Source organism: Hermetia illucens, chromosome 3 (genome assembly GCF_905115235.1).
Source record: "Hermetia illucens chromosome 3, iHerIll2.2.curated.20191125, whole genome shotgun sequence".
In the NCBI taxonomy this organism is placed as follows: domain Eukaryota; kingdom Metazoa; phylum Arthropoda; class Insecta; order Diptera; family Stratiomyidae; genus Hermetia; species Hermetia illucens.
This window is the reverse complement of record NC_051851.1, coordinates 8,097,847-8,122,231: the sequence shown is the minus strand read 5'-3', so window position 1 is coordinate 8,122,231 and position 24,385 is coordinate 8,097,847.

Below are 24,385 nucleotides of genomic sequence, written 5' to 3'. Positions count from 1 at the left end.
GGGATATCGAATTGGTGGACCTCGACGCAAAACCGGGATGTCTGGAGTTCCTTATTAAGGCAGGCCTAGACCGAATACCGGTTGTTGCGCCGTTGATGATGATGATGAATTTAGTTTGAGGTCACTTTTTACATGTGTTAAGGTCAGTTTACTTTAGCTACCTAACATTAACTGATCACTGGGCTTTATTTGTTTCCAAATGAGGAATGGGACACTATCAATGGTCCATAGGGGCCACAGTAAAGAGATCGTGAGAACAATCCTATGAGGGCCTTTTCAACATTATGTTACGGGTCCCAGATGATGATTTTACTCTCTTGATTACCAGTAGACCCCAGTGTTAGTATCGAATTGCTGGAGGAGGAGGAGGAGAACACCAGAATCATAAAAAACACGCGTAGCTTTTTCCACTTTCAAAAGTTTTTTTTATTTCATCTACTCTATTTATATATGTAGATATAGATTTCGGGATTTTTGTAGCTGAGAAAAGCTACGTGCTTATATTATTGGAGAAGATTACACCGAAATATCTTTTGGCAACAACTAAAGAACTCTTGGCCCCAAGTCGCTACTCCCGCTCAGCAAACGTCAAAGCAATTCCAGTAGCTGACAGGGACACCAGAACCAGCACTTTGTTCAGAATTGGGGGCTTTCCCTGGCTCCAAGCATGGCTCCAAGCAGAAGAAAGAGGTTGCGTTTCCATACTAAACTACTGTGTATAGTGCATTTATTTTGACTTTTTTGCTAACCCTTATAGATAACCTGACCAGCATACTGAAATACGAAGCATATGAACATATATTCAATAGGTTCCAACAGATTTCATTGTAATTTTGCACACAGCTTGGTACTCTGGCTCTGTATCTGAAAGCACAATAAACTAAAACTCGAATAAATCATACGCAAACAATTTCAAACTATGTCCATAAATCAGAAGCGGATAACTCTGACAAGCAGGGCTCAAAGTATTGATCCGTGCATCCGTTCTTAATTAGATTAAATTCAGATAATCACAACCGTGCCCTAATTTATTCGATAAACATATGGCAAAGTAAAATAAATCATTAAGTTTCGGAAACTGGACCTGATTTATCCAAACTTCCATTCAAGAGGGTGGAACGCAAAAATAATTGATGTAGTGTAACGAAAAAGGGAAGCAGATGGGGAGAGATACTTCTATCCAGCAGATGTTTTGAACTCCTCGAAATTAAAATCTAATCATATTTACACTTAATTTTATAGAACGGACAACGCCAACGAGATGTACATTGTTTGGATAAATTGTTTTACATCGTATTTGCGTTCACCCCCCGCCGAAGTTTTTGTGTATCCAAAACTTTACACATGATTGCCTCAAGCAATCCAGCCATCCACTAGTGAAACGTTTCAACTGCCAATCCAAATTCAACCCTTTGAATTTCAACTAATCCATAATAGGTGTAATTACAATTCCCGGTGCCATCTCGACCATACCACAAGACCCCCATACCCCCAGACTCCCAGACCACCAAACCCCCAGAGAGGGTTGTTCAGCATCAATTAAATAACCTCACAAAATCAAAGTAGTTATCTCGTTATAAGTTTCCTCGTATACCCAATGTAATTATAATTTATTTACACATCTAAATATCCAAATAGGTATCTCCGTCAAAAAGTTGTCCTCATTTTCAGATTTGGATATTTTATGGAAATCCTTACGTAATTAATTCGCCAAGTTTTCAACCACAAAATGTTATTAAAATGAGATTTGTTGTTAATTAATCGCTTTCCGCTACATGAAGTTCGCACAGATTTGTAGTTGGGTTTAAGTAATTTTGTAATATTTTCACTACTGAAGCGTGAGTCGAGATAAGAACGAGAAATCAGGTAAATCGATAGAGGTAACTACACCTAAATCCACGTGCAGACTCTATGGACTATGGAAGTTGTACATGAAAGCAAAATATTTTCAGTGATCGTAGATACTTTTATCTCGAAGAACCTGTTGGCGAATCCAATTCCACCTTCCAGCAGGAAACAATTTGCGATTGGCGGCATCCAGAACCCCATGGTGAAACACACAATCAAGAGATCGTCCCTTTCCAATCTGACCGAAATCCTCCATGCCCAGTTAGTAACTGGGTAAAGAAATAGTTAGCCTCACCATGCTTCCAGCCACTCACCTAAGTTGTCAATGTGCTGCGCAATCCATCTACCTCTTATTTTGCCAATATCTTTGCTATTCATCTAGTGTACGTTGTCGTTTATCACGAGCAACCACCACCCTTGGCTCCTCTCCCTTCGGTTTTTCCAGAGCAAGCAGTCATCCATCTACTTACCGTTGCATCAATACGTCAAGTCTTCTTTGCGAATGGACAGTGCATTCAGCAACAAGCGCGATGACACCAACTGCATAACTGACCAGCCCCGGCTCCTCTCGCACGAATCTAAGCAAACTATAATAGAAAGCGTTTCAGGGGTCCGACCCTAGGACATATCCCTGCACTACCTCCACCTGACCTCCAGAGTCCTCTAACCCTCTAGCTTCTCACAGAACAGGGAACCTGTGAGGAGTGGCCAGATCTCCCATCAGGCGCGACCCCAGGTGGCAGATAGGGGCATACCTATTGATGTGTAAATATGTGTTCATGCACTTTTCTTTTCTGACTGCGCATGGGCTAGTGTTTGCTCATCTCTGGTGCGTGGACCAAAATGGCTATGGGAAGGACACCCAGAAAATAAAACCAACATGGACAAATTGAGAAGGAGTAAAGTTACGGTGCAGGGGCTCGGAACCCCAGTACCGGCGGCTTTTGGGAGTGAGCAAGCGGGCTCCCGGCCGTCGATATCCCTCGACCGCAGTGCTTCGGTGGTGGACAACTTGGCCACCGTTGCATCTAATACTACAAGTGTTTTAGATTTGGAGAAGGAGGTGTTCAAACGAAGCACAACTCTGCCAAGAACACCAATTGCGAAGGCAAAGAATGATGGGCTAAAAGGAGATAGCTGGCCAAAAAAGGCGATTTCGACACCCATCGGATCTGATCAAGAGGTACTCCAGCAGCAGCAAATAGATCCATTCAGGAGAAGCTCATCAATTTTACGATCTCCTCCAATATCAAAGCCGGCAAAAGAGAAAGCTCATGGGAGCTCAGCAACTGAAAAAGGTGAAGGAGTCAGTAAAAGGAGTAGTCTGGCCAGGACTCACCGAGAACAGAGCCCTGACCCAGAAGAACTAACTTTTATGAAGCTTGGGACTAAAATAGTTGAGCTGTCCGAATTCATCAAGGACAAGCACAACGTGCACCAAGCTATTAAGAACATGGTGAGAGCCATCAGGGTGCTCTACAGTAGATCCCAGGAGGAAGTAAGAAAGCTTAAGGAAAAGCCAGACATTTCAGCCCCAACAGTGTCACAGGCGACCCAAGTGACACCCAAGCACAAAGTCGCCGACCTTCGCTCAAGTAAAAGAGTGAGAGACAAGGAGGGGGAAGCTTTGGCGAATCAACAGGCCCCAAAAAGGAAAAAAGGGGTCTTGACTAGTCCAACAAAGGGAACTAAAAGTTCAGAAGGGCCCAAAGTACCAAAAGTAGGAAAGTCGGCTAGCGAACCGAAACTGAAAGAAAATAAGGACGATGGTTGGACTAAGGTCGTGAATAAAAAAAGAAATAAGAAACCAAAGGTGCGAATTCGCCCGGAGGCAATTGTAATCTCCAGCAGAGGACATCTAACATATGCGGAGATACTGAAGAAGGTGAAATTTGACCCCGACCTAAAAGACCTAGGCGGAAATGTTAGCAAAATCCGGAGGACCCAGAAAGTTGATCTCATGTTTGAGCTGAAAAAATCCAGCGTGGGAAAAACCGACGGCTTTCGTAACCAAGTTTTAAACTCACTTGGGGAGAATGTTGCGGTTCGTTCCCAAAAACATGAGATCTATATTCAGTGCAAGGATCTCGATGAGGTAACATCCAGAGAAGAGATCTGCACTGCCTTGAAGGAACAATTCAAGTTGGAGGATTTCAGGGAAGAATCCATCGTGAGCCTAAGAAAGGCTTATGGCGGTACTCAAACGGCCACAATGCGACTGCCAGTGGAGTCAGCGCAGAAGTTGTTGGCCGTGGGGAAGGTTCGGATTGGATGGGTTGTTTTCCGACTAAGGGAACAGATCTCCTTAAAAAGGTGCTTCAGATGCCTAATGTTTGGACACTTCGCGAAGGCATGCACTAGCGGCATCGATCGGTCCGATCGATGTCGAAGATGTGGGGAAAAAGGACATATTGCCAAGGAGTGCAATAGAGACGCCAAATGCATTTTGTGCGAAGAAAAGGAGGGAAGGGATAACCGGCATATTGTCGGAAGTGGGAAATGCCCAGAATTTAGGAAGGCGTTAACTGCAGTGAAAAAATGAGGTTAATACAAATAAACCTTAATCATTGCAGGGTCGCACAAGATTTGCTTGCGCAGACCACTTATGAATCCGCAATGGAGATTGCTATCATTAGTGAACCGTACAGAAATCTTGACGGTGCTGTATGAGTCACAGATTCGACTGGTGGAGCGACGATATGGGCGTGCGGTCGTCAAGCCATACAATATAGCATGGGTCAGGCGGCTAGAGGCTTTGTGTGGGCAAAAATAAGCGGTATATTCATATATAGCTATTACGCCCCACCGAGCCTCACACTGCCCGAGTTTGAAGAACTGTTAGACGATCTTGTTCACGATGCAAAGGGACGGAGTCCAAAGGTGATAGCCGGTGACTTTAATGCGTGGGCTATCGAGTGGGGCAGCAAAGAGACTAACGCAAGGGGACGGTGCTTATTAGAAGCATTCGCCCAGTTGGATGTGGTTCTGGCCAACGAAGGCGATATAAACACTTATCGGAAAGGAGGAACTGGGTCAATTGTAGATCTGACTTTTATCAGCCCTGCGTTAGCACGTGACATGTCCTGGCAAGTTAGTGAGGACTTCACGTACAGCGACCAGCATCTCTGGATGTTACCTCATCGAGATCCTTGCACTGAATATAGATCTCATGTTTTTGGGAACGAACCGCGACATTCTCCCCAAGTGAACTAAGGATGGAGCCACAAGGCAGGAGACCCGCACCCGCCGAAGCCGAAATCCAGAGGAACACCAGGATGGTCTGCCAAAGCGATGGATGAGCAGACATTCATGGAGGTGTGGCTAGACTTGCCTGGCAAAGCAGGCACCTCCATGGATAGAGCTCTCCATGTCACACAGAGCATCTCTAAAGCATGTGACGCGTCGATGCCTAGGAGATGTTCATTCCCCACTAGAAGACCCAATTATTGGTGGAATAGTGAAGTTGCCAATCTTCGATCGATTTGCCACAGAGCCAGACGAACGGCTGAGAGGGCAATAGGTAGGATCGATCAGGGGCAAAAGGAGCATGCCTATAGGGAAGCTCGCAAGAACCTCAAGCTCGTCATCCAGCGGAGTAAGAGGGAATGTTTTAAGGAGCTCTGTTCGGAAGCGGACATAAATCCGTGGGGTAGCGCCTATAAAATCGTGACAGGACGATTCAGAGGTCGATCGTCTTCGCAGATCACGTGCCCTATGCTCTTGTTGAAAATAATCCAGGGGTTATTTCTCCAGCAAGAGGGGGGTGCTGACACCTTCCAGCGCCCCCTGAATGTGACGCCGATTCCACCAGTCACCAGGGACGAGCTGCTAGAGATCTGCAGTCGAATAGGCGACAGTAAAGCCCCGGGTCTTGACGGCATACCGAATAAGGCTCTCAAACTTGTCGTCAAAAGTAGACCGGATATGTTCGCGGAGCTGTTTGAAACATGCATGTCGGAGGGTATTTTTCCTGCACCATGGAAGCGGCAGAAGCTGGTACTGTTGCCTAAGGCTGGCAAACCTCCAGGTGAACCGTCCTCCTATAGACCCATATGTCTTCTAGACACTATGGGGAAAATGTTGGAGCGGGCCATTTATAATAGATTACTTCCAGTCGTCGAGAGCCAAGGGGGCCTTTCAGATAGGCAGTATGGGTTCCGGAAAGCCAGATCAACCATCGATGCCATCAAAATGGTTACTGGCTTGGCCGAAAATGCAATTCACGGAAGGGGTTGTACCAGCAAATATTGCGTGGTGGTGACCCTAGATGTGAGGAATGCATTTAACTCGGCCAATTGGAACCTTATACGAAAGTCTCTGGCGACGATTGGTGTTCCCACCTACCTCGCCGCTATTATCGATAGCTACCTGAAAGAGCGGACACTCTGGTATGATACCGATGACGGATCCAAAGAGTACGTTGTCTCCGCGGGTGTCCCCCAGGGCTCTGTACTGGGCCCACTACTGTGGAACATCATGTATAATGATGTGCTCAACCTTCCGGTTCCGGAGGAGGCTACGGTGGTGGGTTACGCCGATGATATAGCACTGGTTGTGGTTGCAAAGCATCTCGAGGATGCTGAGTTGTACTCAAGGGAAGCAATCAGTGTTATTAAGGCTTGGTTAGAGAGTGCTGGACTGGCACTCGCGGAGGAAAAGACGGAAGCGGTCCTCATCACTAAGCGCCGCAAAAGAAATTACGCCTGCATTAGAATCGGGAATCGTATCATCACTTCCAAGCCGGCCATCAAATACTTGGGGGTGATGATAGACGGAGGACTTAATTTTAAGCAGCACATAGAGCATACTTGTAAACGAGCATCCACCACGAGTATTTCTTTGGCAAGGATGATGCCGAACGTAGGAGGCCCGCGGCATACTTGCAGGCTGCTCATAGCCAGGGTGGTGAGCTCTATCATGCTGTATGCAGTCCCAGTTTGGGGAAAAGCACTGCAGGTTTTAGGCAATACACATAAACTGAGTGCGGTCTACAGAAGAACATCCCTAAGGGTGTGTTCTGCCTTCAGGACCGTCTCAGACGATGCAGCGTTCATCATCTCGGGAATGATGCCGATTGACATCCTGGCAACCGAAATGATGAACATTTATAACACCAGGTCCATCTCTCCCTTATCTCAGGTGAAAAAAGCCGAAAGGGAGAGATCCATAAGCAGGTGGCAACAGCGGTCGTTGGACTTACAGGTTGATCCCTTCCATCGGGGAGTGGCTGGAGAGAAAGCATGGGGAGATCAATTATAATCTCACCCAGTTTCTCACCGGCCATGGAGGATACCGTCAATACCTGTACAGGTTTAAATTGGACACCTCGCCTAATTGTCCAAACTGCGGGGTCCCAGAGGACCCGGCGCACGTTTTCTTCCAGTGCCCTAGGTTCGTGGAAGAAAGGAGGAACCTGGAGGAAACTCTAGGTGAAGTGCTATCACCGGAAAATTTTGTCCGAAGAATGGTAGCCTGTCAGGAAGACTGGGATGCGATCAATTCCATGATCGCTGTAATCCAGGAAAAACTGCGAAAAACAGAAGAAGTGAGGAAGACGCGGTTACGAACCCCGCGGGTAGACGGAAGGAGACCTAGCTAAAGTAAGCTAACTCCGCCCCGTGATGTAATACCTAAAAAATAATAATAATACCTAAAGGTGGTCCCACGGGGTAGGGGGGGAGTCGGGGGTGGTTTTAGTGGGTAAAAATCCCACACTCTGGCGTGCCCAGGCCAGAGTCTTTTGAAGATTTCCAGCTCCTCAAAAAAAAAAAAAAAAGAAAAAAGAACAGGGAGTGGGTTCTCAGATAATCCCTCAATATCCCTAAGAGACAGCTCGACACGTAGAAGGTATTGCCTAGTATACCTTGGATATCTATATATCTTACGGAATTGAAGGCGTTTGAGACGTCAAGTGTTGCAAGGAACACAACCCGTCGAGCTTGGCAACTGTATGTCTCCGCTCGATGAACTGCATCCACGAATAGCATTATAGCATCAACTGTGGATCTGGTTACTTTAAAGTCGAACTGCCGTGGAGATAAGTCCCCGGTATCGCTTAAGCGAGTCTACTTCTAATGAGTTTTTTGGGCACTTTCCCTACAGTGCCAAGCATACAAAATATTCGGTATGAAGACGGCGACTGGGGGCAGTCTTTCCTTTTGCTGATGATCCCAAGCCTTGCCACCTATCAACGAGAAGGGAAATTGCCTGGCCGATAAAGGAGCACCAGTTTGTGTGCCCTTGCCGGGATACCGTCGGGTCCTGGCACCTTCTTGTTTTTTATAGGACTACTTCTTCCAACTCTTTCATAGACAAAACTAGACAGTCCTCGGTGCCCTCCAGGCTATTGACATCATCCCGTACCGGGTGCACAGGGAAAAGTGCCCGTAAAATGTAGTCCATTTACTCCATCTCAAATTAACAGGGTTTTCGCAGAACCTGGATTTTTCGGGTTATCGTGTCTCCACGATCCCCATTTACCCCGTCGACAAGGTCTTGTCAGCAGCAAGCTTTGCTCCTGTTTATTGCACTGCAGAGTCTCATTCTGGCTAATTTTTGCTCTGTCATTGTGGTACATGCCCCCCTGCCAGTCGTTTAAACGTTGTGTCAAGTGGCAAAGTTTGTGATATTACTTCCGGAGCTAGGCAATTTCCTCCGTCCATCAATACATAGAAGGCTTGCCAAGACTCTACGCCCTCCTAGGCGTGTAAGCTCTGCAGACCGCCGTTACCAGGCTGATAACTGAATTTACCACAGTGTCAGCTGCAGCGCTACTAGCCCCAGGAGAACATTCGAGCACGACTCCACCTGCTACAAGAGTTTTGAGAAACCTGTTTACCCTCGCTACGTTCCACACATAGAAAAAGGACCCGGGTGGCGCAGACTGGAAGTAGCGCGAACCACTTGGAAGGCTTTTCTTTTGCCGAAAAGTCTCTCCGGACTCGCCACCCGTCCACCAGTCATACCAGCGATTCTGACGCGAAGGCTATATCGGGAATGCTTCCCTTGTAGCCTGGACACCAGAACGTTTAGGGGGATCCGGTGTTTAAAACTGCGAGTCCTATTCTCGCCGTTTCGAAATTTCGTTTCCCTGTGAAGTCTGGGTGAGGTTTGCCCCCATCAAGTGCTCTGGAATTGAAGTCACCCTCGACCAGAACCCGCCCCTCTATGCTTAAGATAGCACCCTCCAGAAAACCAAGCATCCATCGAAAGTCTGCCGCCATCTCCTTCGGTGTCAGACTGGCGCTAAGAAACGTTATCCCTAAACATCAAGTTCAGATAAAACCGTCTCTCCTAACCTTGGACTAGAACCCCTATGCCGTCCAGAGTCCACATGGTAACAGTACCTGATATCTCGGGGACCTTGACGCTAAATCCTTATTTTGGTATAGTAATTAGCATTAGAGCATATTTATCTTTAGAATGCGGATCATATTAACTGCGTCCTAGCTCTTGTCAGTTCTACTATGAAGGCTGTACACAGAGTGCGGGTTCGTTGCTTTCATCAGATGCGCCACGATCCCTGCATGGAACAAAACTCTCCTTTTCATTGCAGGGATTCACTTTATGGCCTGCTTGGCGCATCCGTGGCATGTTGCCTTCCTGTCAGATCCCCGGCAGGTTGCAGACTCTTGGCCGTAATCTAAACATCTATAACATTTGGTTAGGGCGACCCAGATTCGAATCCTAAATATTACCTAAACAATTCTGATTTTCCCGCTGATAAGAAGAGTATTGCCCGGCAACTTTCACCATGGCGAGTTTTTGGTCCCGGAAGTTCGCAGAGATGACACCAATCCAGACTCCATAATGCTCATATTACAAACGATCACCAACACACGATTCTACTGCCTCGAAGTCATCGCGTTACAAACATAATAATATGGGACGCCCATGCATAGGGGGGTGACAACTGTCCGCAATTATTTAAGTGTGCGATATTGGATTCTCAACGATCAAAAGGTGATTCGAAACGAGCTTCATCGTTGTCTGATCCTCGTTAGATACACGAATAGTCGTACGCGGCAACTGATGAGGAATATTTCTGCCTTTCGCGTCATACCCAGTCCCCCGTTTTTGCATTACGGAGCAGACTACTCAACTTCTTTCAGGACACGGATGTTCAAAGGCCGGTTTGCTACCGTTATGAAAAGATATGTTTGGGTCTTCATATGCATGGTGACCAAGGCTGTACATTTGGAACTAGTAAGCGACTTGTCTACCCAAGATTTCCTGGCAACATTCACTGCGAGAAGAGGTCTTAGCTCCGAGATCGATAGTCATCACGGTACTAATTTCGTGGGACCAAGCAATCAAAGACAAGGAAATGCTGGAAGCGATAGTGGTGGCAACGAAAAACGTTGCAGCTATCTCCGCGAAAGACAATATTGCCTGGAAATTTATTCCTGCAGCCACGCCGCACTTCGGTGAGCTCTGGGAGGCTGAAGTGCGTACTCGTCGAAGCGAAAATAATTCCAACATTCGAAGAATTTGCGACTATACTGTGCCAGGTGGAGGCTTGCCTGAACTAAAGACCTCTAGTTCCACTGTCAAACAATCCTAACGATTTCGAAGCGTTGACGCTAGGACATTTTTTGATGCAATGACTATTGATTGTAATTCCTGAGGTTAGTATGACTCATGAGTCCACATGAGGGGTGCCAACAACTGAAGGCGATACATCAGACTTTCTGGCAGAGTTGTAGTTGAGAGTACCTACATTTGCAGGCCAGATCAAAATGGACTGACAAGGCCCCTAACGTAAGGACTGGACAGCTAGCTCTACTACAACAACGCGATACGCCGCCGACGAAATGGCGGTCAGCATAATTCCGAAAGGTTCATCCAGGAGATGGTGGGAGAATTCGAACCGTCACCGTCCGTTACCATGCCCAGCAGCCAACTAGCAGGTCGCCGTAGTGAACCTTTGTTCCTTGCTGATCGAGGTTCTGGAATATCCGGAAATCCTCCCACCTCCCGAACGTTTCATCAGAAGCGGAAAAGACTGTTTTTGAAGCATCGAGTACAGCAAAAAAAAAACTAGCCTGCCCCAAATACTAACCGCAGGCGTAGAGATTTCGATGCAACAATACCAGGCTGGTATAAATGGTAGTGTGGAAAAGTGTCCGTAAAAGGCACACACCCTGCACCTGGGAACGAGCGTTATTAAATTTAACGATCCTGTCCCTGTCGTTCGGAATGATGTTCGCGCAGAACATATCTACGAGCAAATATGAATTGGGGATGTCATGTCGAAAAGCTGGGTCAAGCTAGAATCCAAGGTCCAAGGTTACTTGAGATCAATTTTACAACTGTCAGGATATAGTCTCAGCACTTAACATGACAAGGAAGATATGTTCGGATACTAAAGCCTTAAGCCAAACAACCTTCTGCGATAGTTTAGTGAAGCATCTTGCTTTCAAACATAACGATCTTTCCCGCAAGATCGACGAGCTTCTGAACATACGATCTGAGTTCAGAAGAGTATTGCTGGCGAATGAATATTCGTCGTCAATGAGGAAGTCTACGACGACATCGGCAAGGGAGCTGAATCAGTTCAAGCCTTTCTGAAGCATTTTCAACTCGGTCCACGTCGAAGTGCAACGGAGCAGATACGAGAAAGCTTAGGGGCTTTGGATTCGACGATTCAGACCGAGAAAGAAATTAAGACACTCATGGACCTTCACAAAATCTCATAAAGAGATGTACGAAAATTGGAAAAACACTAATAGAATGAGAGCTGCAGCTCGGAATCTGAAAAATGATGGAGTCAAGTGTGATGAAGGTATCCCTTTTATTCCATTTCTCCCTAGCAGAAAAATGGGCGTCTCCATCCAAAGGGAGTTCGACTTATCTCTATGGAAAAGGTACCTGTAACCATAGACGATTTATATCCGGCCGGCGAGAAGCCTTTATAATTATGTCAACTGGCTGGGATAGAGGCAGCAAACCTCCAAAAGCACTGGCATCTGAGGGAATCAGTTACAGTAAAAAGGAGTCACATCGGGAAATTACCCGGTTTACAAAAGCCAGCGACGACAAGAAGAAGCAGTTGGCGTACTTCGTATGTATGGGAAACCATCGTGTCCTGCAATATCTGAAATTGATGAACAGACAAAATGAAATTAAGATATTGCGCCTCTACTGGTTATACATCTCTAGTGCCTCCCACAAATACTGGAATAGAGAAATCTGCCTTAATCTGAAACACCTCAAATATGAAAAGGACAACACGAAATCCTCTTGCGTTTCAGCAAGAATCAGCGGAAAAAGCTTTCCTGGTGGTCAAAGGGTAGTATAGGTCCCCCCGTTGGTACCCACGATGGAGCATAAAACCTGGGAAATGCCTGCTGAACCAACACCAACAGCTCTACCACCAAACCCTATTTCCACCTCCACGTGATGGTTTCCTGGAGAAGAGTCGCTACACCATATATCATAGTGGCCATCCAGTAAACCATGTGTTCGGAGTAGGTTTCTTAGTCGGCCAAAAAATTAAACCTGCTTGCGAGGCAAGTTTAGAAATGTAAGCCTCATTAACGTTCACGCCCCTACAGAGGAGACTGCAGAGTCGGAGAAGGATACCTTCTACGAGGCAGTAGGACGAACCCTCGAAGCCTGTCCCAGATATGATATTAAAATCATACTTCGGGATTTTAACAGCCAAATAGGGAAGGAGCCCGTATTCAGACGATACGTTGGCTCCCATAGCTTACAGCAGTCCATAGAGGACCTGGAGATAAAGCATCAACAAATGATCTTCACAACTACCTGAAGAACGTTATCATTGATACGGCCACAAAGATACTTGGCCTCAAAAGGAGTTGGAACGGCTGGTTTGACGATGAATGTAAGCTAGCAACGGAATGGAAGAATGCTGCATACCGAGTAATGCTGCATTCTCAAAGGACGCCGGCACGCGGGTAGGCTGATCAAGAACTCCGTCAAGCGGAAAAGCGACTTCACGGACGGAAAAAGGAAGCCTGGGAGAACCAACAGGTCTGTGAACTCGAAAAGTACAGGGAGGAACCACACGAGGGGCGGAAGTTTTACCAACAAGTCAACAGGATGAAGCCTTATACACATCGATACTCATCCTGTCGAGACAAAGAGGGAAATCTGATTTCCTACAGAATGGGCATATTGAAGCGTTGGGTTGAGTACTTTGATGAGCTACTAAACGACCAGAACATCGGCGAGTTGGAGGTCCTGCCAACTGAACATGACGGACAAATAATGCCACCGTGAAGCTGAGGTAAATGCAAGAGGTGCGATCCTCTTTAAGTCCAACCAACTACTGGCCTATACTGACGATATCGACATCATGGGAAGAACAATCCGAGACATGCAAACTGCAAACTGAATAAAGATAGGAGAATACAACTTTGATACCGTTGATAATTTCTACTATCTAGAGTCGAAAATCACAACCGATAACAGCTACGATGATGAAATCCATGCACGGTTGTTGTCAGCCGACAGAGGCTATTTCAGCTTACAAAAACTGTTCCGCTCAAAACGTCTCACCATAGAGTCAAAGCTCTTACTGTACAAGACTATGATCTTGCCAGTCCTCATGTATTCCTCGGAAACTTGGGGTCTTAGCAAGAAGAATTTCGAACTCTTGGCCGCGTTCGAGAGAAGAATCCTCTGTAGAATTTTTGGCCCCCTACATGAGGATGGACGATTCCGTAGCCGACACAATGACGAAATCTCTAACCGATACCATGACAGTCTGGTTGTGGATAAAATCCGGCTCAATAGGTTACGGTGGGCGGGTCACTTAATCCGTATGGATGAGGATGATCCCGTCTGGAAAGTCTATAAGGGCAATATCTATGGTAGAAAAAGAAGACAAGGCAGACCCTGCCTAAGATAAAGCGATTGCAAAGGAACTACAGGGGGCAGAACATAGCTATTCTCACCGATAGCCAAGCAGCGATCAAGGCACTTAGGTCCAACCAGGTGAACTCTAAACTGGTATGGGAATGCCTTGAGAGACTGAATACACTCGGCTCGTCCAACAAGGTCTGGATACTTTGGGTTCCAGGCCATGCTGGGCTGGAAGGCAATGAGGCAGCGGATGAACTAGCCAAGAAGGGAGCAGGGATGCCTTTATACGGGCCAGAACCCTTCTGTGGAATCGGAAACGGTTTCATGGCTATGAATCTAAGAAACGAAGAAAAACGGTTGAGGGAACTATATTGGGCTGGCCTACCAGGGATGGAGCAGTCCAGGGTGCTTATTGGGGGATACGAACCCATGCGCACAAAGGATTGCTTAAACCTCACCAAAAAGAACCTCCGAATCATAGTGGGAATTCTCACTGGTCATTGTCGGCTGAACTACCACCTAGGGAAGCTAGGGATATCTACGGACACTGCCTGCAGGTTCTGTGAGGAGGAGGACGAAACCTCTATGCACGTCCTGGGACAGTGTCCAGCACTTGTGCAAAGCAGGTCGATACATCTGGGAGAACACTTAATACCAGATGCAAAGCTGAAACTTCTGGAAGTGGGGAACATACTAAAGTTCCTAACGGTTACTGGCCTGCTTGAGATACTATGATCAACAGGTACACTATAACCAGTAAAAGGGGCACAATAGTTCTTCAAGGACGCGGTGCGACTTTCCCTTAACAAAAATAATAATAAGATAAAGCGATGGCGTAGGCCAGGACGCCAGACAGCTTGTGAGGATATCGAATTGGTGGAACTCGGTGCAAAACCGGGATGTCGGGAGTTCCTTATTAAGGCAGGCCTAGACCGGATACCGGTTGTTGCGCCGTTGATGATGATGATGATGAAGTCTATCAATCTTTCATCAAAGAGAGTTCAGATCCTCACCACGAAAAGACCTCACCAACTTCCAAAGGCTCATAAAATCCACATCTCAATGATAATCCAACAGGAGAAAGATAGTAATGATGCGAAAAAGAGATTGCGTAAATATTCTATACTCCATTGAATAGGAAATAACTACTCTCTACTGCAGACTGACTCAGTCCACGGAAAAGTCCAGCAAGGTTTCGAGACCTTTGTTGATCCCGCCCCCACTCCCGGCCTCCATCAAAACTACAGGACCGATCAAAAGACCAGTCTACTATGAAGATTTATTGCAGAAATAACGCTTCAGAGGAAGCTAGTAGCTACTAGGATATTAGGCTTAGTCTAATTCGCACTCAAGCTTTATTTTGGAATATTTATAAAGGATACTCCGTGGCAATCACTTCCAACAACCACTCTGTTCCCTAGACAAAGAAAGAGAGCAGATGAGTTCCTCTGCACTAGACGAAATAGTCTGTCGCTACCTTTACCAAAACAGGGGGTCTATGAACCCAAACCTTTTTCGTCCCATTTTTTCCGGTCCGTGATGAAGAGTAAGCGGGCTCAGAACTTTCTCAACCCAAAACGAAATCCTTCAAACACAGTCTTACAGGACCTCACTTGCTGCAAATCCGCCCCGAGAAATAATGTGTAAGTAAGTAAGTTAGTACCGCTTCCGCCGAAATTCAAATCAGGACTTCCAAAGTACGTTCAATACAACGGAAATATAACCCCTGTTCTCAGCATCACCACTCAAATAATTTTCGACTTAAAAATTGGGTCATTGATATATGCCGAGAATAAAGGCTGCAATTAAATTCATGGAAAATCATTAAATTTGCAGGACGAGGTAACAGACAATCAGGCTACTGTCATCAGCCCACTCCACTCCACTTAATCCCTTTTTGTTCATTATTTTTGGTCCATTATTGATGGGTTTATGCTTCAGCTTCAGATGACCATATTTAATTTAATTCCATTTCCACTGGCATCAGGAGTGCTGTTCTCAAAATAAATTCCTGTTTAATACCACGCGCAATGTACATGAATATCATTAAAAAAAACGAAAATTGTAATTATTATTCATTAAATTCAATTAACAAATCAAAGGGTAAATATTTATGGGCTTTATTTTTATTTATTGGAAAATACACGGAATGAATATTTGTTTTTCCAAAAATACAAATATTTTGATACAAAAAAATTAAATTGTTTCACTTCAGATTGAAATATTAATGGTCAAATAATAGTGGGGGTCGCGCGAGGATGAAACGATCTTGTAGACACACAAATTTTAATCCTGTGGAATGCCCATTGAAAACAACATTAGCACTGTCACACGGTGACCACTAAGTGTTTTTTTTTTGTTCGACGAACAAGTAGAAACTGTGAGGCTATCTCGTCATCCACCACCACTGCATTCGGGATGGAATAACTGAATAGTCCTAAAGAAGGAAGTCAAGTGGCGCTAAAACCAATGAACCCGGAGGCGAATTAAATTCGACTCTCAAATGGATCAAATAAGACCCTTACTCTTGTGGCGGAATTAGTCAGGGCGGACATTTTTCCCGGATTACTGGTGGGACCAAGACATGGACTCAAGAACAAAGACCAAAACGACCCTAGAAAAAGAGTCAGTGATGCCAGGCATATCATCAGAGGATAAGCTGCTGTAATCCCGCCAAGAGCCAATAGTCATCGAGGGCTGTACAGTCAGTGTCAGTCGTAGGGGCACTATTTTGAAGCCAAAAACAGGGACCACTAGAGCCTTGCCCAAGACCCAGTACGAGAAAGGCATACATGTTTTGGGCAAGTTTGACAAGAATAAGGAGGCCGATACTAAATATCAGGCGCTTATTGGAGAATATAACAACAACATTTGGGAAACGAGCAGATGGCACTCGATCTCAAAACTAGGTCAAATCTCAAAACAAAGAGAGGAAGGTGTGAAAGGACTCAGACGCCAAGGGACCTCTGTACCACCGGCCGGCAAGTCACAACCTGCGAAACCCTTCAGGAGTCATTTGCATATGGCGCTGGCGGGTGTTAATTTCACTAGCGGGATAGGGATGCATATTATAACATGCGAGGACCAATTCTCCAGAGACTTTTTCGGTTCGTGCGTTGTTAAGATCAGCGACGAGATTCTCCCGGTCGCTCGCAACTAGTTGCCGAAGATCCCCAATCCCTGCGCCTTAAAAACCCCAAAATTCCCATGGACGACTAGGTGATTATCAAGAAGAAGGAACCCCAGGTGAACAGCCAAAGTTTTCTATTCTGTATAATCAGGAAATACCTGGAGGAACTGAAAAGGATAGATAAGTAAGTGCGAGTCGTATGTTCTTTCAGGTTTCACCAGAGGATTCGAAGTGGAAATACTGCTGGAAGTCTGTTGATGGCTGGAGCATAATCCAAGCCCCAAACGTAATGTAGCCATTAAAGGCTTGTACTCGGCGACAGAATCCTCCAGGCTGGTGCATTAGTGCAGAAATGCGTTGAACAGTCTAGGCAGCACGCTCAAAGTTACCCTTAGCTGAGTTTCTAGTCATAGGAACATAGAAGGGAAACAGCGGGCTGACGGAATGGCCAGGCGGGGCTCTGCTCTTGGCAGTCCTTCGACGGGTGCAGCAGCCCCATTGGGGACTGTCAAAGACGAAATTTACTCGCATTACTTAGCAGCCGCAGATCTCAGATGGTGACGGCTCACCTTCTGTGCTAAGTCAAGGAATATTTGTTCCGCCTATAACAAAATGAGAGCTCCTGTGCCAGGCCCGTGCAAATGCATGCATGATTACAGCGGACTGCACGAGGCACCGGTCCATAGGGGACGTATTGTCAAACCTGCGGAAAAGAGGGGAAAGCCTCAGGTACTTTGCGATTGCCCAAATCTGTAAACTATTCTTGGGTACTTCAGAGAGATCCCCAGCTACAGGGTGGGGGGCTTTTTTTGTTCGTGAATGCCACGGGCTTGCTCTGAAGATCTGAGCCGGGTGGACTCTACCTCCTCGCTCTCAAAACAGCGGTTAACGTGTTAGAAGTTTGTGGCATCAAAACGGCGTACCTCAGTGCTAACTGGGCTCTCAAGAGCGGTCATATCTACCTACACTTGGCTGTTCGCAAAATCCACTATATCCTCATTGTGCGCTCTAACTCTTTTTCCCTCATAGCACCTGTTGCCGTCTATCTTTTCACCCGCATGACCATTAAGGTCGCCTGCAATGATGGTATAGTCATCAGTAGGCACGTTACAGGTCTTTGGATCACCAGAAGGCATCTTTCTCGGTGTTAGATCGACCTATTTGTGGCGCGCACGCGGTGAAGAAGTGAATAGTGCAATCAGTTGATATAATTGTGAGCTTCATCAACCAGTCATCAACTCGTTCGACTTCTTTAATAGTAGCAGGCTGAACACACACTGTATTGAGTGTATGGGCTACAAATATATAATAGATACGTTTGCCGCTATTTTTACCGCGTTCGCATTACATGTTCCAGCTTTTGCAGCACACCATCTGGTTTGTTGTAGAGCGCAAACATCAATGTGCTTTTTCCGAAGGCCTCTTGCAAGTTTTTCGACCTTTCCAGTAAGGCCAATATTTAACATGCGGATACATATTTGTTTCGCTCGGACTTATTTACTTACGTCCTGACGCCGTCTATGCACTTTGTCGTCGAGAGTGGATTCCGCGCTTTGTTGTTCTAGCCGTTCTTATCATGGACCAAGGAATGCAATTCAAATCTACTCTTTTCTCAGAGTTAGCAAAGTTCCTGGGCTTCAAACGGCTTAGGAATATTGCTTACCATCCAGAGTCCAATAGCATGCTGGAAAGTTGGCACCGGACGCTGAAGGCTCCCTTAATGGCTGGCGACGAACGGTCGCGATCGCGGTCCTTCCTTTTAGTCCTCTTCGCTCCCCGTACAGCCCACCGAGAGAAGTTCAAAGCCAGCCCCACAGAGCCGCTACATTCAATAGCCGTGGAAATAGCTCAGAGATTGACAGGAGTCTAGGGTTGTTGTGGAATCATGTTTATTTGAAAAAATATTTGACAGTTGAATGTATACTAAATACAGTTGTAGTAAACTTAATTGTCAATTCACACTATGTATTACATTTAATGGTTAGTTCACACTGTTACAAGGGTGACAAATGTTAGGAATGGTAATGCCATGAGTGGCATTTTTCAAACCAGACACTCTAGTCTCGTCCGCCAGCTAGAGAAGGACCATCATTTAAACCTCTGTCATCTTTTCTTACTCAACCAGCTGATCAGCCGGTCGCCTAAGATAATTCATTTCTCTTTATTTCGCATTATCGGCACCACGTATTCCATGTCCACAGATCATGCAAAGCAAAGAGCACCGCGAGATTCAGGCCGCATAATTAAATTTCTCAATTGTCTGTCTCAGTCCGTTAGATAAAATGCATTTAATTACATGCTAGCGCGACTATCTACGTAAATGTATGGGGGGGGTATTTCGAACAGAGGTCTATTAGCGCTCAACAAGGCATGTGTTCCCAAATATTTGGTGCGCATCGTTATAGAATTTCCCCTTGTCGGACAGTGGTGCTATGGATCAGAAGATAGACCTAAACATATCGAACAACCCACAAGGGTCGACCTTGTGTGCATGTACATGGTAGGTAGGCAGGAATTCAAAATTATAGCTTGTCTTCAGACTCGTGTACAAAAAGCTCCAACCCCCAAAACCCCACTGTCCTGACACACATACCTACTTTTCATGGAAAGTATGTATGCTTATTAAATAAAGATTACATTAATATGAAAAATAATTTATTGAGTTTCTTAAAATAGTAAAAAAATACAATCAAATATACAAACTTAATATTAAATTAAACAGAAAATTTTAACTTTTAATATCTCGAAAAAACCATGCAAAGTATCGAGAAATTTTGTTTACAATTTTCATCTTATCTTGGGTAATTTTATCAAAATCCGCCAATCAAATCGCGACGCCGCGGAATCCGTAATCTCCCCTGTTTATTGACTAGAAAAGTACTATCGACGACAATTTCTTAATAAAACGTGTTCCAACTACTTATTCCAGATAACTAACCAAGAAAGTGAAATCACTAAGTAATTAAACCGCCCAAACAATACATAAATCTTACACTATTAAGCGCGAGGTGATAGCACTGCATTGAGGAGAAATAAGATTGCGTGATGCAGCTCAAGTCTGGAACCTGCTTGGATTCATAGGTGACTGCTAAATGCAGTACTTGAACGGACTCAAGAACGGCCGGTCACAGCATCCACTACAGCAAATTTCACTGGATTTGCACTAAACAGAAAAGATATGTAAAAAATCTATGCACCACTCTCCCGAATAAAAGCTCATAAGCCTCACTTCAAATCCGTTCAGCAGACACATGGACACTCCATCCCCTAAATCCACATCCCCGCTACTGAATCTGATTAGCAGATAAAGTGAAAAAGCCACAACGACGAGGTTCAACTCCATTGAAAGAAATCGCACCTGTCTACCGGTGAGTCGTCTACTAGCCAAGTGTTAGCACTTGCTAAGCTAAACAATGCAATTTAGATTTTTTCATATCGTCTTATTTCAGATACAAGGGAAGTGAGGTGCACGTAGCGCGTTTATTGAGATGAGATATGAGCAACAGCTTTGCTGATAGACTGAAGGTTTATTGGATATCACATGGTAGAATCAGTTGTAAAGCAATTTTACTGTTCCCAGTGCTTTGATAACGCTCATTACTCACTACATGCTGCTGAATGCGATGAGAACCTAAACTGAATTGGAACTTCTTGCACTTTCAGAAATTAGATTAGATATTAGATATCACCCCAGTGGGTTTTTTTGTAGTTCGCCAATAGACGCAAACACTTTATTTATGTTACAATATACAACATATACAGCAAATGGCAAAACTAACTTCGGAAAGTACTCACGAAGACCTTTCATTTAATATCCCACATGACTATATTTGGTGAAAAAAAATGAACACCCCCTTTGCATGTATGGGGACCCCCTAAATTCAACGTATAATGATATAACTCACTATATACGTGAACCTTCACAATTCCCACTTTTCCACCAAAGTTGGTTTCGATCGGTATAAGCGTTTCCAAGAAACACCTTTGAACTAAGGACGGAGCCACAGAGCGGAAAACCCGTACCCCGGAAGCCGAAATCCAAAAAGACACCAGGATGGTGAAGCGATGGATGAAGAAACATTCATAGAGTTGTGGTAGGATCTGCCTAGTAAAGGAGGCACCTCCACACAAATCATGAGACGCATGGATGCCTAGGACATGCTCATTCCCTACTAGAAGACCCAGTGAGTGACCCAGTGGAGCAGTGAACTTGCCAGCCCTTGATCGATTTGCCACCAAGGCAGATGAATGGTTCAAACAACAATACGTAGGATCGATCAAAGGCAAAAGGATCATGCGTATAGGAGGCCCACAAGAACCTAAAGCTCGCCATCCAGTGAAGTCAGTGTCTCTGGCGACAATTGGTGTTCCCACCTACCTCACTGCTATTGTCGATAGTTACTTGTAAGAGCGAACGTTCTGGTATAATACCGATGATAAACCCAAGGAGAATATTGTCTCCGCGGTTCTCCCACAGGGTTCTGTATTGGGCCCACTATTGTGAAACATCATGTATAATGATGTACATACTTAACCTTCCGGTTCCGGAGGAGGCCACGGTGGTAAGATACGCCGATAACATAGCGCTGATTTTGGTCCCAAAACATTTTGAAGATGCTGCTCTACTGGAGGAGGAAAAAAAAGAAGCGGTCCTCATCACTAAGCACCCTAAGAGAAATTACGACTGCATTACAATCGGAAATCGAATCATCACTTCCAAACCGGCATCAAGTATGGCTCTGCCAAGTATGATGCTGAACGTAGAAGGACCGGGGTATATTGACAGGCTGCTCATAGCCAAGGTGGTGAGTTTTATTTTGCGGTATTCAATTCCAGTTTAGGAAAACACGCTGAATGTTCTAGGCAGTGCACATGAGCTAAGTGCGGTCTACAGAAGAACAGCCTTAAGGATCTGCTCTACCTTCATGACCGTCCCAGACGATGCAGTGTTCGTCATATCGGGTATGATACCTTAGGATCGTAGAAGAAAGAAGGAACCTAGAGGAAACTCTAAGTGATATGCTATCATAAGAAAATTTTGCCCAAAGATTCCATGATCGCAGCAATCCAGGATAAACTGCGAAAAGCAGGAGAAGTGAGGAAAGTGCGCCTACAAACCCTGCAGGTAGACGCAAGGAAGCCTAACTAAAATAAGCTAACTCCGCCCCGTGATGAAATACCTAAATGAGATTCCACGGGGTAGGAGGTGTCGGGGGTGGTTTTAGTGGGTAAAAATCTCACACTCTGGCATGCCCAGGGCAGAAGGTTTTGAATATTTCCACTTCCTTAAAAGAAAAGATCGACAGGAAGACAAACAGTAAACCGATTTTGTTTTACACAAAACCTTAAAAAAGAGAACGGCGCCCAATACCTAAATCGCCAAAAATTTGCTTGAAATTCATTTTGCACTGTCTGCTGCGGCTCCCAATAGCGACCCCCAATAGCGTATGGATATACGTGAGGCGACTTGACGTCGAGAACACTTTAATAAACCGAATGTATTTTAGGTTTTTTAATGACCTGAATGGATTGTCGATGTTCGAATGACCATCCTGAGTGGCCGGAGATGACCAAGAGGTGAGAACTATCCCAAAAACCTACAGCTAAGCAGGCTCGAGAATGCGGATGGGAAAGTCCTTTGGGCACTTAGATCCTTCATTTGCCATTGCACAAAATTCATCTGTTCTTTCGGGGATTCGCGGACATCTTGCGAACTACCAACACGCAAGCTAAACCTGAAAATAAAAATAAAAAAATCCGGCGCGTGAGCGTGAAGCCCTGGAATTCAGGATCCGACTGCCGCAATCGAAAATGAAGACCCCCAAGGATCTCATCCTCGATTAGTGTGCCTAGCACGTAATATATGCAGATATTATGTGAGAATATCCACGTTCGAGTAATACTAACATTCAAAGTCTTCAATTTGCTCAGAAGCGATAACTTTGACTTATTACAACTTTGTTAAAAATAGTGCGATTTCCAGAGAGAGAGAGAGAGAGTATTTCGAAGCCTAGGTACTATATAGTCGCAACTTCCTGGTTTTTCTCAGATTTTTGGGTTGGGTAGTTTCTGAGAATGGGTCCCTGAAAGAAATGATCAATTTCGACCCCCGCACTCACCACCTTTCCAACAAATGTGAAAACTAGGACCAACTTCGGAAAGTACTAGCCGAGACCTTCCATTTGTAACCTCACATTACTATATGTGGTGAAAAAATATTTGTTCCCACTTTTTGCAGAAATGGCGAACCCCTCCCCCCCCCCCCTCCTTATATTCGACGTAAATGAGGCAACTCACTGTATACGTGAGCGTTTTCAGTTCCCACCTTTCCACCAAATTTGGTGTTAACCCCTATAGCCGTTAGACCAACCTGATAAAGCAGGCGCGTCTACGGAAAGAGCCGTCCATGCGCCCCAATGCACCGCCAAACCATGTCACGCGTCCATGCCTAGGGGGTGCTCATTGCCCAGTAGAAGACCAAACTACTGGTGCAATGGTGAACTAGCCAGCATTCGATAAGCCTCCTACCAAACCAGAAGAGCGGCTCAGAGAGCGGTAGATAGAGTCGATCAGGTGCAAAAAGAGTGCGCCTATAAGACAGCCCGCAAAACCCTCAAGCTAGCCATCCAGCGGAACAAAATGAAATGCTTTAGGTTTTAGGCTCAGAAGCGGACGTAAACCCGTGGGGGAGCGCTTATAGAATCGTGATGGGACGATTCAGGAGCCGTTCATCTCCGTAGATCACGTGTCCTACCCTCTTGCTGAAAATTATCCTGGGGTTATTGCCTCAGCAAGAGAAGGGCGCCGACACATTCCAGCCATCTCTGAATGTGACAACAACTCTGCCAGTCACCAGAGGCAAACTGCTGGAAATCTGCAGTAAACTAGGAGACAATAAAGCCCCGTACATGCCCAAGGGGATATTTCCATAAGCATAGAAGCAACAGAAGTTGGTCTCCTAGGCCCAGTAAACCTTCAGGTGAACCATCCTTATACAGACCAATATGTCTTCTGGACACTGCTAGGAAAATGTCGGTAATCTATCGGCAGTCCTGCCTATCTCGCTGCTACCGTCGATAGTTATTTTGCTGAAAGAAAGCTCTGGTAAGACACCGATGACAGACCTCTGGAATATGTTGTTCCTGCGGGTGCCCCGCGTGGAACATAATGTTCAACGATGTACATAATCTTCCCCTTCCTTCATTAAACCATCCATTCAGCTCAAAATTAACGAATCCGGATTTGTTGAATGTCATTTTCATGGCTTACACAATAACCACTTAGCTTTTTCCTCTGACTGATGTTGAAGAATAGTGGAAACGCTTCACTAATCACGCCTTCTGAATCTGAGCGTAGTATTCGTCCATTTGAATTGGTTCTGAAACACGTGATTGGTATTGGCTTAGCATCTAATTCATCTTGAAACGACTGAATCCTCTGACTCTTCCTTCTTCAAATTTAACTCCACAAATTGTTGTTCTACCAGAATCGTCCGCCTGAATATTATCCACTTTTGCTAATCTTCCTACAGCAATTTGAAAACTTCCACTGAATTCTGAGACATTCCTTCACCCA